The sequence below is a fragment of the Lissotriton vulgaris genome, unplaced genomic scaffold, assembly GCF_964263255.1.
Source record: "Lissotriton vulgaris unplaced genomic scaffold, aLisVul1.2 SCAFFOLD_908, whole genome shotgun sequence".
Lineage (NCBI taxonomy): Eukaryota > Metazoa > Chordata > Amphibia > Caudata > Salamandridae > Lissotriton > Lissotriton vulgaris.
In genome coordinates, this window is record NW_028255349.1 from 65,440 (window position 1) to 79,009 (window position 13,570).

Here is a 13,570-nt window from a genome sequence, read left to right on the forward strand (position 1 = left end):
TATTATAAAGGGGGTTTTCGAGTAACCCATTCTTGGTATTAATGCATTTTTCCATGTTTTAAACTGAAAGAGGTGTGGATATTTTAATGTGTGTAGGCAATCACTTCAGCACCCCGTCCGTATTCAGCATTATATAAATACTACACTACAGTACAATACTTTAGTATCAAATCCATTCTATCAAAAGGTTATCCCCCAGCTCACAAGTGGCCCAGATTCAAGAAACTAGTGGCCATATTACCAACTAAATGTGATATATACACCCAAAACGCGCTTAGCGCATTTCCTGTTATTGCCGTCTATCGCTGGATCACTTCGCCCTCTTAGCGGCGTATTATCACCGCTTTCCTAAGAGGCGATGTGCAAACAAGCGATAGCGGTGAAAAATCTGAAAGAGCGGGAGAAATCCTGCGATAATTTGACAGCGATAAGAGAAACCTTGCTAATATGCAAGCAAGTACTTATACCATCGATCCACCTTCCATTGAGAAGACTTGTAAGTCAAGTTTAAATGAGGTGTTAGATGTCTGCTATAACTGCGGTAAGCATGGGCAAAATTTGCGAATTTCGTGTACCGCGAATTCGCGGATTTCCTTGCGAAATGGAAAAAAAAAAACAGCGAATTTGCTCATTTTCCCGTGAAATCGTGGATTTTATTGCAATTTGCCCTGGAGTACTTTCTACTGGCAAATCCAGTAAGTGCTCCCTCATTGGGTAAATGTATAGTGCTTTTACTACACTGCAGCTGCGTAAAGGGCCAGAAGATGTGTCTTCAGTGACCATGTGTGCCTGTAATACAGGCACAGGCACACATGGTCACTGGAGACACATCTTCTGGCCCTTTACGCAGCTACAGTCTAGTAAAAGCACTATGTGGCAGATTTACAAGCCACTTGCGCCTCTTTTGCGCCGCAGTAGCGTCACTTTTGTGACGCAGCGGCAGCACAAAAGATGCGCCATCGTGCTAGGTATTAACAAAGTGACGCATCTGAGAGATGCGTCACGTTGTAAAGCCCTTCGCCATCAGGAGGCGTTCCGGCGCAGGGGAGGGCGTTCCTGCCCAGGAACGCCTCCTAAAAGTGGCTGAGTGAAATCTACAAGATTTCACTCAGTCACTTTTAGGCCAATGCTGCGTCAAAACCCTGCGCCTGCTTGAAGCAGGCGCAAGGCTTGATGCAGCATTGGGGAGATAGGGCCCTCCAGAGCATTTCTGGAGCTGCGTCGTGCTTGCGACGAAGCTCCAGCAATGCGCTGCTTTTACGGCACAGATGCGTGACGCATCTGTGCCGTTTTTTCCACATGGTGCGCCGCATTGTAAATGCAGCAGACCATGGGTGGCGGAAGTGCGGCGCACAATAACTGGCACATCCCTGGGGATGCGCCAGTTATTGTAAATCTGCCCCTATACATTTAGCCAATGAGGGAGAACTTACTGATTAGACAGCAGAAAGTACTCCGGTTGAGTAGAGGTATTGCACAAAACGGTGGCATCTTCGTGGACAAACACGCAGGGCGGCATTCATTCTGCCCCCTGGTGACTCGTTTTTTGTGCCCTTCTGCCCTCTGTTAGACTCGTTTTTCCCTTGTTTTTCTGCCCTTTTGCCCTCTGTTAGACTCGTTTTTCCCTTGTTTTTCTGCCCTTCTGCTCAATGTTAGACTCCTTTTTTGTGCCCTTCTGCCCTCTGTTAGACTCATTTTTCCTTTGTTTTTCTGCCCTTCTGCCCTCTGTTAGACTCGTTTTTTGTACCTTTCTGCCCTCTGTTATTCCCTTGTTTTCTGCCCTTCTGCCCTCTGTTAGACTCGGTTTTTGTGCCCTTCTGCCCTCTGTTAGACTCGTTTTTGTGCCTTTCTGCCCCCTGTTAGACTCGTTTTTTGTGCCCTTCTGCCCTCTGTTAGACACGTTTTTCCCTTGTTTTTCTGCCCTTCTGTCCTCTGTTAGACTGTTTTTTTGTGCCCTTCTGCCCTCTGTTAGACTCGTTTTTCCCTTGTTGTTCTGCCCTTCTGCCCTTTGTTAGACTGCTTTTTGTGCCTTTCTGCCCTCTGCATCACCACATCATCACTCAGCGCTACCCCAGCATCACTCAGTACCACCACATTATCACTCAGCACCACCACATTATCACTCAGCACCACCACAGCACCACTCAGCACCACCACAGCATCACTCAGCACCACCACATTATCCCTCAGCACCACCACAGCACCACTCAGCACCACCACAGAATCACTCAGCACCACCACAGCATCACTCAGCACCACCACAGGATCACTCAGCACCACCACAGCACCACTCAGCGCCACCACAGAATCACTCAGCGCCACCACAGCATCACTCAGCACCACCATATTATCACTCAGCACCACCACAGCACCACCACAGCACCACTCAGCACCACCACAGCATCACTCAGCACCACCACAGCATCACTCAGCACCACCACAGCACCACTCAGCATCACCACAGCACCACTCAGCGCCACCACAGCATCACTCAGCCCCACCACAGCATCACTCAGCACCACCACATTATCACTCAGCACCACCACAGCACCACTCAGCACCACAACAGCATCACTCAGCACCGCCACATCATCACTCAGCACCACCTCAGCACCACACCCCAGCATCACTCAGCACCATCCCAATATCACTCAGCACCACCACAGCACAACTCAGCACCACCACAGCACCACTCAGCACCACCACAGCACCACTCAGCGCGACCCCAGCATCAATCTGCGCAACCATTCACCAACAACTGGTTCAAATATGTTCTCTCAATGTTTCAAGCTTTATTACAAATGTCACACCACCACAGCATCACTCAGCATCACCATGGGATCACTCAGCACCACCACAGCACCACTCAGCGCCACCACAGAATCACTCAGCGCCACCACAGCATCACTCAGTGCCACCATATTATCACTCAGCACCACCACAGCACCACTCAGCACCACCACAGCATCACTCAGCACCACCACATCATCACTCAGCACCACCACAGCACGACTCAGCACCACCCCAGCACCACTCAGCACCATCCCAGTATCACTCAGCACCACCACAGCCCCACTCAGCATCACCACAGCACCACTCAGCACCACCACAGCACAACTCAGCACCACCACAGCACCACTCAGCGCGACCCCAGCATCAATCTGCGCAACTATTCAACAACAACTGGTTCAAATATGTTCTCTCAATGTTTCAAGCTCTATTACAAATGTCACACCACCACAGCATCACTCAGCACCACCACGGGATCACTCAGCACCACCACAGCACCACTCAGCGCCACCACAGCATCACTCAGCGCCACCACAGCATCACTCAGCGCCACCATATTATCACTCAGCACCACCACAGCACCACTCAGCACCACCACAGCATCACTCAGCACCACCACTGCATCACTCAGCACCACCACAGCACCATTCAGCATCACCACAGCACCACTCAGCGCCACCACAGCATCACTCAGCCCCACCACAGCATTACTCAGCACCACCACATTATCACTCAGCACCACCACAGCACCACTCAGCACCACAACAGCATCACTCAGCAACACCACATCATCACTCAGCACCACCACAGCACCACTCAGCATCACCATAGCACCACTCAGCACCACCACAGCACCACTCAGCGCGACCCCAGTATCAATCTGTGCAACCATTCAACAACAACTGGTTCAAATATGTTCTCTCAATGTTTCAAGCTTTATTACAAATGTCACAAAAAGATGTTAATATTTCACTTCTGTTCTTGGATTTTCGTCACAATAAAATACACTGAACATAATCTTCACAAAAGTTATTTACAAAAGTTTAAGCTATTGCCATTATACATTAAAATCACTTTTATTTAAGTATTAATTATTTAAAAAAATTAAAAGCCATTGTAATTTGTAATATCAATACATCTAAGTCACGTAAATACAAAACATGTTGCATTACAAATGCTATAGGTGCCACATTTGCGAAAGTTATAACTATTGGCATTGTAAATGACAAAGCTATACATTTAGCTATTTTCAAAACCAACACATAAATAAAAAAAATTGTGATTTACAAGACCAATAGCTCAAACTTTCCTAATGCGAGACCTATTGCATTGCAAACGCTTGTTTATATATCTGTCAGTGCTTCCTGTTGAGGTTTAATTTTAGTGACAGGTGCCTCATTGCCCACTTGTAACTATTCTCTGACCCTGCTTCAAGGGTCAGAGCAGGGTCAGAGAATAGTTGCAAGTAGGCAATGAGGCGCCAGGATGCACTTACAGGCTTACAGCAGCAGGTGCCCAAGTTGAAGTTAATTTCTTTGCAACCCTTTTGTAAAAGGTTACAAAAAATTAGCTTCAACTTTTGCACCTGCTGCTGTAACCCTGTAAGTGCTTGGCTGCAAATTCGTCCCGCTGATTTGCAGATTTTACCGCGATTTTGCGAGATTCACGGATCGCAAAATCGCGGAAAATCCGCAAATTCCGCGAGCGGAACGAATTTTCAGCCCATGCTTAAACTGCGGTAAGCTGGACTTTTTCTATTGCTTCACTGGTCCTGAACCATGTTGATGATACTGCGAAATTGTGTTTGCTACAGTTTCTATGGAGTTTTAAGTCAGGAACGCCTGCTTTGCATGTCATTAGTGATAAATATCGCTGATATGCAAAGCAAGTAAAAAAAACAGCTGCTATCTCAATAAAACAAGCGCTAAAGCATTTTAGCGCTTGCTTGATAATAGGGCGATAAAAATATCGCCGCTTTTTCGGCAAAAAGAGCCGCAAAAGCTGCGATTTTGCCCTTGATAATATGCCCCTAAGAGAGCCGTGGAAAACAAATCCAAAAACTCACCCATTGGCAAATGCTGCTAGAGAAGAATACAAAGCTTGATTTTTTGCAGATGTATGTAGCAAACTACTTTCTAAGGATGCTTTAAAGCAGGTATCATCAAGGTCTGTGTTGGTGATCACATCAAGGAGAGTGATGCTGACCTGCACACACTAAATGGTAATTGCTTTGTGGTGAGGGATTGTATATGTTAATTTCTCACTTGAGGCAGGTGCTGAAAAGGGCTGAATGAACAATTCATTTAACATTGAAACCAGCACACGACTGGACAATCAGACAGAAATGAGCCTACGGGGAACATTTGAGGTCCTCAGGGGCTCACTAGAAGACCACCCTCCTAGCACCGCCATTGCTCCACCCTAAATAAAGGCCAGCTAAGAGGTCATCTTATTCTGCTTCATGGTTGCCAACCACTACTGCTTCACCTAATGAGTAGCACATGTATAAACCGGAATTACCAACCAATGGAGTGCTACAGTCCTTACATAATGAGTATGCCGGAATGCACTGTGAAACATATCTAGAGTATGAAAATTAGTTGCAAATGCATTTGTGCACACAAACAAATGTGGGATAAAAATAAGCAAGCAATGTTTTGTTTATTAGCAAATAAATAAGGCATGAGATAGCTTTCAAAATACGTGTTGGACTCACCAAAAAACAGTCCTTTTAAATTTGAAAGCCTTTCATTTCATGTATAATAATTGAGGCAGCCTTTTCTTTGCAGTATTGCGATTTACTTCTCATAGTCTTCTGTAACAAGCTGTGAGTGCTGATCTTTAAAAAACAAATCAATTACAAAGACAATATCTTGTGTTGGAATGTGTTTACAGACAACTTAATCACTACTGTAAAAAGAACTAAATACAGATTCCTAGTAAAAGCTTGCAGCCTGCCAGCATGTATTTTATTAAGCAATATTTTTTTTTCTCCAGAAAAGAGCTCTTATGCAGAATAAAAGCTGTGTGCTGCCCTTTATGAGTCTTCCTCTTGTCCAACATCACTTAACTTTTAAGGCAGCCTCATCATAGATAGCAGAAACTTATTGTGTGTTTTTTTAACTGTCTTAAAAATACTAGTAGAATTATGAAGAAATTGGTGACCTAATAACAGGACAAGAACAACAACAATATAACCTGTTCAAATGCCTTGCATAATAATTATTATAAAGGGATTTGTCGAGTAGCCCATTCTTGGTATTAATGCAGTTTTCCATGTAATTAAACTGAAAGAGGTGTGGATTTTTTAACGTGTGTGAGGAATTGGATTGTTGGTTGACACTGGGGTGTGAGTCCTGGCCAAACAGCAACCACAAACCTTGTCAGTGTAAGGCACAAGCAATTGCCAAATTCACCTGGGTCAAGCACCCATTATAGCTTGGCACAAAGCCGTCAAGCTTAACTTAGAGTCAATGTGTAAGTATGTGTGCAACACTTCAAACAGAACCCAGTGAACCCACAACACAAACAGGATCCTACACCAGGTTAGAAACATAGATCTGAATTTAATAAATAAAACAAGACCAAAATGACAAAAATCCAATCAGTTGATCCGAGACATTAAATTCTAAAAATGTTAGTAAAAGGAGCACCAAAAGGCACAAAGCGCCAAATGTGGACATCTGGTTACACTGGACCAAGATAAAGTCACCAGTTCAGGCTGACTATGAAAGAGCGCGGACCAGCTACAAGAACTATTTAGGCCTGCTGAACAAAGTACCTTTAATCCTGGTTAGCGGAGCTTTGCGAGGATCCACATGAAAGATACGCCACTCAGTTGATGAGATGTCTTGGTACCGAGATGTGGCAAGGCTGCAGTGAAAGGTTTGGTTGCATTATCATTGGGGGCCCTGCCAACGAGGGCTTGCGATACAAAGTTCGGAGTCGAGGAGGCATTGCATCGTCGGGGTGATTAGTCAGTTAGAGGAGCTACGAAACTGCTACAAAACTGCGATTGCGGAGTCCTCTTGAATCTCTCCACAAGACCAGTTGTTTGGGGGTGATAGGATATGGGGAACTTATAAGTTACCTCACAATCATCTCGCATTGACTTCATATAGGCTGGCATGAAGTTAGTGTCTCTGTCAGACACTATCACTTTGGGGAGCCCCACACAGGTAAAAATCCCCATCAGGGGCATGGCCACACCAGGTGCAGTCACCGACCTCAAAGCAATGGCCTCTGATTAGTGAATGGTATGGTCCACCAAGACCAGGATGAACCTGTTGCCTAAAGCTGTCTTGGAGTCAAAGGGTCCAATATTGTCGATGACTCCCTCTCAGCAACAACAGGTAATGTGGTCAGGCAAGCCTTGGGCTTTTTCCTTGACTTCCAACTGGTCAGAGAGGTTGGACAGACCCAGAGTGCATCTGAGGTAGTATTCATCCAGGTCCAATAGAAGTGGGCAACATGCCTGGTGAAGGTTTTATCTTGCCTCAGATGTCCTGCACTCACTGCTCTGCACTCACTACTCTGCACTCACTAATAGGAAGGTCCTGTAACACTGGGAGACCACCTGCTCATAGGCTGCCCCAGATTCAGGAGACTTAGGCTTGCTATATAGGAAGGCATTCTCCAAATAGAGCAGGTGATCTTCAGAGGTATTGCCTACTGCTTGGGCCTCAGCTTGTCACCTCAAGCCCTCTAGAGTGGGGCACTCTTTCTGCACTTTGCAGAATTACATCCTGGTGGACCCACTCTCATCCTGATAACCAGCAACCTTAGGCACATCACCCATGGTGGCAATATCCTCCCCGGTTGGGTCGAAGGCTTCCTCGTCAGGGGCCCGCCAACCCTGTCCATGGGATGGTCAAGGGCTGAATTCCAGTGCTTCTTGCCCCTCTCCTTCTTGGCAGCTGTGTGGGTCATTGTTCCAGACCAGACTCTAGGTGCCCCAGACTCCCCTCCCAGCTAACCATGGATCTTGTGGTCATACAGATCCATTCAAGCTATCCCAAAAAGTCAAAGGGTGACTTGAGCTCTACCTACCACCAGATAGTGTGCTCCAGGTCACTGCCCAACAGACAATCTACAGGAATTGCAGGGCTCACAGCTGCTTTTAGAGAACCTAAGATCCACCCAACTCGAAGGGAACTGGAGCCACCGGTAGATGACTCTCACAATTGTCAGTGACTATAATTTAGTGGTATGTGTTAGGGAGGACCTGCTCTGAAGACGCTAGCTGACACTTCACAGTAGTCAAGCTGGCTCTTGTGTCCCTCAGAGCCTCCAACCATTGTTAATTAATTGTGATTAACTGCCTGAAATTAGAAGTATTTGCAGGCATTTGAGCTTTGGGCACTATCACCTTATCACCCAGGGAAAGTAGGGTCACCTCTGTTTGCTCTGCGAAGCTAACTAGAACTACCTCCTCCCTGAGCAGTACCATCACCAATCCAGGTGTCTCCCCACCAGTGGGGGGATGTGCTGTCTTGGGACATTTGGAGTTGTCCCTGTAGTGCCCATTCCGGTAGCACTCTGTGCATTGGGGTACACACCTTCCTGTTTACTCATCAAAGAACCACTTCTTTTTTGGCTCAGACTGGGACTGGTTACCCCTACTCCATTGGAAATTATTTTGTGAGATTTTAGAGAGATCATCATTTTAAAGTTTTTCTCTACACTCTTTCTTCTGGTGGGGCCCCTGACCACCATTGGGGGAGTGTCTACAGACACTTTTCTTGAACACTTTGGTGCTGGACCAAAGGTCTGCCTCCTTAGAAAGCTTCCTGGGGTCAGTCAGTTTGCTGTCAACAAGGTGCTGGCTCGGCTATTGGAAAGGAAATAAAATACTGATCATGTGCTCTTTCTAGATTAGAGTGTAGAACTCACTTTAGTCATTAAGCTTTCTACCCCACACTCAGCCATTCAGTGCCTTGCTGGAGTAGTCTACAAAATCCATCCGGGGCTGTTTGTGGAGCTTCTGACTGTCCCTGAGCCTATGGCAGTACTTTTAAGGGGTCAGTCCAAAATTAGAGACCAAGATGGCTTTCATAGAGGTTTTGTTCCTCAACTTCTAAGGCAAGAACTGTGTGAGCATGTGTTTCCACAAACCACCCCCCCAGCGCTATTCTGGGATCTTGTTAACCCATTTGTCGATGTTATCTCCTACCACATAACTAAGCACCAAATACTCGAGGATGCCAAGCTTTTTTGTCTCCTTCAGACACTTCAGTATGCTGCCACCATCACTGCTAGACTTGCCTTTCTAGCCTTGATTTCCAGCTCTTTAAGAGTTAGTGCATGAGCCAACAAGATTTTCTTTTTTTCCATGGCCATCTTCCTTTCCTCCATTGCCCTCTCAGCCTTCTTCTCCTCCATCCTTAGCTTAGCAATCTCCAGCCCGAGCTCCCTCTCTTCCCTCCTCTCTGCCAGCTTCTCAGGGTAGTGCTGCAGGAAGAGGCACTGCTCCTGTCCCTGGCATGGAGCTTCAAAGCACAGTTCAAGTTGTCCCTTTCAGCAGGCTGTTGCCCCCAGGACAGAGATTCAAATCCTCTCCATACCTGTACAACTCCACATCTTCTTCAGTTGCTATAGCAAGTGACTGGTGGACTTGCACCCAGTTTTTCGTTTGGCGCCAGCCTGCCGGACGCCGATCAGCTGCCGTCTATGACTTTGAATCCTCTCCTATCAGCGTTGAGCGCATGCTTTATTCCGCACTGGACCGAGCAGTTGGATCTTGTTCCTGAAACGATAAAGAGCCTGATTTAAAACTTTCCCTGGGTTTCTACTAAGACTACTGGTGAACCTCATCACGCCACTGGGGTCTTTCCAGACTATTGGGGTGGCGCTCCCATGAAATTCGCCCTGCAAACACCGCTCTAGTCCAGGTGTGGGACACGAAACTCACTGACGTGCATCACCCACCATCCGGTCTGCGAGCGCCTCACCCCATACTTAGTATCTTTGATTGAATCCGATGCTCTACTCTGATTAACTCTGCAATAATCCCCTCCAGAAGTTCGTGGCTTGGAAGTCTAGATTTGTGTTGTTGTCCTCCTCCCTTCCACTTTGTGCCCTGATGAAGGTGTGGCCCTAGTCTTGGCCGAACACCGAAACGCGCGTTGGCACTTGATGATTGTTCCGCAAATTTTTCCATCTAGTCTCCACTCCTTCTGACACCCTACGGGACCGGATTCATCTATTACAACTGGCAATTTGGTTGTGGTGTGAGAAGGATGAATTAAGAGTGTGTGAGTATGTGTGGCTTGATATGATTGACTGAAGGGATGTGTGGGACTTGGATTCAATGAGGTAATTATTTATTATGTAAATTTAAAAACTGTCCTAATTGATGTCCGAATTGATATATGCAAAAAACTAAATAAATATGAAACTTTTTTTCTAATCATGCTTCTTTTGATGTTATGATTATGGCTGGTCCAGTGGGCTTTTGATTGACTGTGTAAATTTGGGACTCTATAAGAGCCCATACACTTATCATATTTAGGCAGAATTTTCCTCCGTTTAACTGGACTTGCACCCAGGCCCTCACTGCCTTTTTCAATTCCATCTTCTTCGTGGTTCTCTTCTTTGGAAGTCCCCTTTCTTCACAGAACTCCTTGAGCTGGGCCACAGTGTAGGTCTCCATATTTGCCAGCTCAAACTCCATGGTTGCAGAGGTGGATACAAGTGCAACAACAGGGAGAGAATTTTGAAAAATCAAAAATGCCAATCAGGGAGAATTTGAACTCCAATTGGTCTTAGATATTAGCTGGTAGTGTACACTAAATCACTGCATGGCACTGCACAAACACAAGTCCAGTTCTCACTATTGAACACCAGTCTAGGAAATGTGGCTGTTGGTTGACTGTGGTATGAATCCCGGTCAAGCAGCAACCACAATCCAGGTCACGGTAAGGAACGAGTAAACCCCAACTTAACCTGTGTTCAACCCCCAGGTAGCTTGGTACAGAAATGTCAGGCTTAACTTAAGTCAATATGTAAAGCATTTCTGCAACACTTTCAACAGTAACACGGAGAAAATACCACATAAAAATAGTTTTTTGTAAAGATAGCGTCATAAGGTAAAAAGCGCCAACTGTGGATATCTGGTCGTGCTGAACTGGGACAAAGTCACATATTCAGGCTGACTGCGATAGGGATCAAGCCAGCTAAAGGGACTCAGTTAGACTCACTGAATAAAGTACCTTCAATCCTCATTGACAGAGCATTGCAAATATCTAAGCCTCAGAAGAGTCGCTCAATGGAAGCAATGCGTTAGTTCTGAGATGTTTCAAGGCTGCAGTGCAAGGTCCTGTTGTGATCCCGACAACGAGGGCTTGTGATATGAAGTCTGGAGTCAGGTATGCGTCTGGTCCGAGGAGCTATGAAGCTGCAATGCAGAGTCCAACATTGTCATTGAAGCTGCTGTTGAGGAATGTAAGGGCCTGTGCCGGAAATGCATTATTCATCTGTATTCCTGAAGGCGATGCAGGCAGCGGTGGCAATGCGAGTCTTTGCAACGGGTCCAATCCATGCAGCAGATCCGCTACAGGTTGTACCACACAACGAAAAGAAGATGCATTGATTCCACGGGATCCACAGATGCTGCCAAGACCTTAAGCACACTTCCAAGGGTGCAAGACTGGAGTGGCACCACTTGGCAGGGTATACTCACAGAAGGCAAAGTCCAGGTGCAGATGTAAGGTTGTTAAAAGCTTGTTATGCCCCTAAGGTTTCAGATCAGGAGACCATCCAGCTAGCCCTTGGTGTCACTCAGGGTCCTAGTGCAGCCCGAACTGCCAGGCCAGGCCCTCCCTGAAGTGTAACACAGGCAATCTAGGGATAGTTTTGTCATTGCTTTGTTTTTTCATGGCTTTTATCAAACTTTATTGTTGAGGAAACTGTCAAGATCTTGTCGATCTTAACAAAAAAATACTAGCTAAAAGCAAAAATATTATTTTTGATCTCAAAAACACACATTATCATAGTAGTCCATGAAACTGAAGAGACCTACCTTGTGTGCTCAGTTTGAAAGTGCAAAATGCCATCATTCACAGTGAAGTTAGCCAATGGCTGAAATGAGGTGATTGGACTGACCCATTACGCCAGGCTATTTGGTGTAGTGGGTTGAAGAAAAATATGAAAGTCTCAACAACAGACTCATGGATGAAGAGGGTTGGCTGAAACACCTTAAAGAGAATACCTTATACATAAACTTTTAGTAAACTCAAAAAGATATTGGTTAATGCTAGGCCTATAAACTAAATGATTCGGATGACTTTCCAATGTGAAAGATAGATGTAACATTTAATGACGCAAAGAATGTGACATTTATTTGGTGAAACACTTTTTTCTAAATCGTCATTGAGCCACTTTACAACAGGTCTCTGTGACTCATATCTATCATGAATGTGCTGCATAGATGTAAGCCAATAATGATGGCCCTCTTCGGCAAAGGCCTACTTGATTTTCCCATTTTTGGCACAGCAGAGAAAGAATTGTCCTTTATCCTCCTCAAGCCAGTGGATACTTGACTAGGTTTGGCTATGTTTAGGTTTAACTAAATTCCAAATGATAATTAGTCTGACAGTGTCTATATAGGGGCAAATCAGCTTTAAGTAGTAGCAGTGTTGAGTTTTGAAGATATTGCCTATTCCTTAATGAAGAGGACAAATGCAGTTCTCCATTATTGTGCCTGTCTCTCTGATGGATTTATCATGACTGATGGGGATGGATATGTTAAATCTTGCACTTGGCCTAATGTGACATTTTCCCACCTTGACTACTATAGAAGACCCAAGTGCCAGATGGTTTGTGAGGTTTAAGTGTGCTGCTTGAGTCATTTGTGTGTTGCCTTTCAAAATGATTAACCACATTGAAATATTCATTCAATCATTTTGTTTTGGTCAGTGGGTTGCTTTACAAACATAATCAAATATATATACAGAATGCATTAAATAATGTATTGATTGGCCTATTAACACTATATTAACACTTACTTTTGTATTGCAATTTTGCCTGCATGTTCCATCCTGTCTGAGCATGCTGTGAGGATGCTTTGATTAATGGCAGTTTACTCAAATAAGATTATTTTGTATTTTGGAATTCCTTGCCCTCAGCCCCTCAGTTGCCACTTCAAGCCTCCACAGTATTTCGTCGAACTGCTTCCTTGCTCTCAGCCCCTTGGTCGGCACGTCGAGCCTTCGATGGTGTGTGGTCTGAGCAATCTGTCCTCTGAGCCTGTTTACTCATCCTCTCTCTAAACGCACATTGATCACATTAGAGAGTGGATGCTCGTCTAGGCACAGAATGGATGGATAGCTGCAGCTGCGTGAACATAGAGCAGAGGCATGCCTCGATAGGGTGCCAATGTCGCTGCAAAGAGAGCTGGCAGCCTACCAGCTCAGATAAGGGAAATGCGGCAGAGCACACACTGTAGAATCTGAATACAGGGAAGATTGCTTTCCAGGGAAGTATGGTCCATAGTAGATGCGTAATAACCCTATACTTAGCACCTCAAACTGCTCGGAGCATTACATATAAATTGCGTTCCATTTTTTTCATTAACTTGTCATTTTTCTATATACTAGATATTTTTTATAATGAACGTTTGCTTGAAGAGCGTTTACCTCCCACTGGAATAAAACCCTGGTATCTGTAGGTATTTTGGCACTCAAAGCTCTGACTACATTAGCACTGTGAAGCTCAGTCAAGGCAGAAAAGAATGTCTCTTTTGTATCAAACGTGTCTGTATGGAAGTTGTTTTCTTGAACAT

The 13,570-nt window shown here is 45.2% G+C and overlaps 1 protein-coding gene across 1 annotated transcript in view; it reads left to right on the forward strand.

Annotated features, from left to right (window-relative positions):
* Window positions 1–13,570, forward strand: part of SEZ6L (seizure related 6 homolog like) — a gene marked incomplete at its 5' end in the record, with an annotated part of 799,882 nt that overhangs the window by 40,806 nt on the left and 745,506 nt on the right. The gene's annotated exons all lie outside the window — the stretch shown is intronic.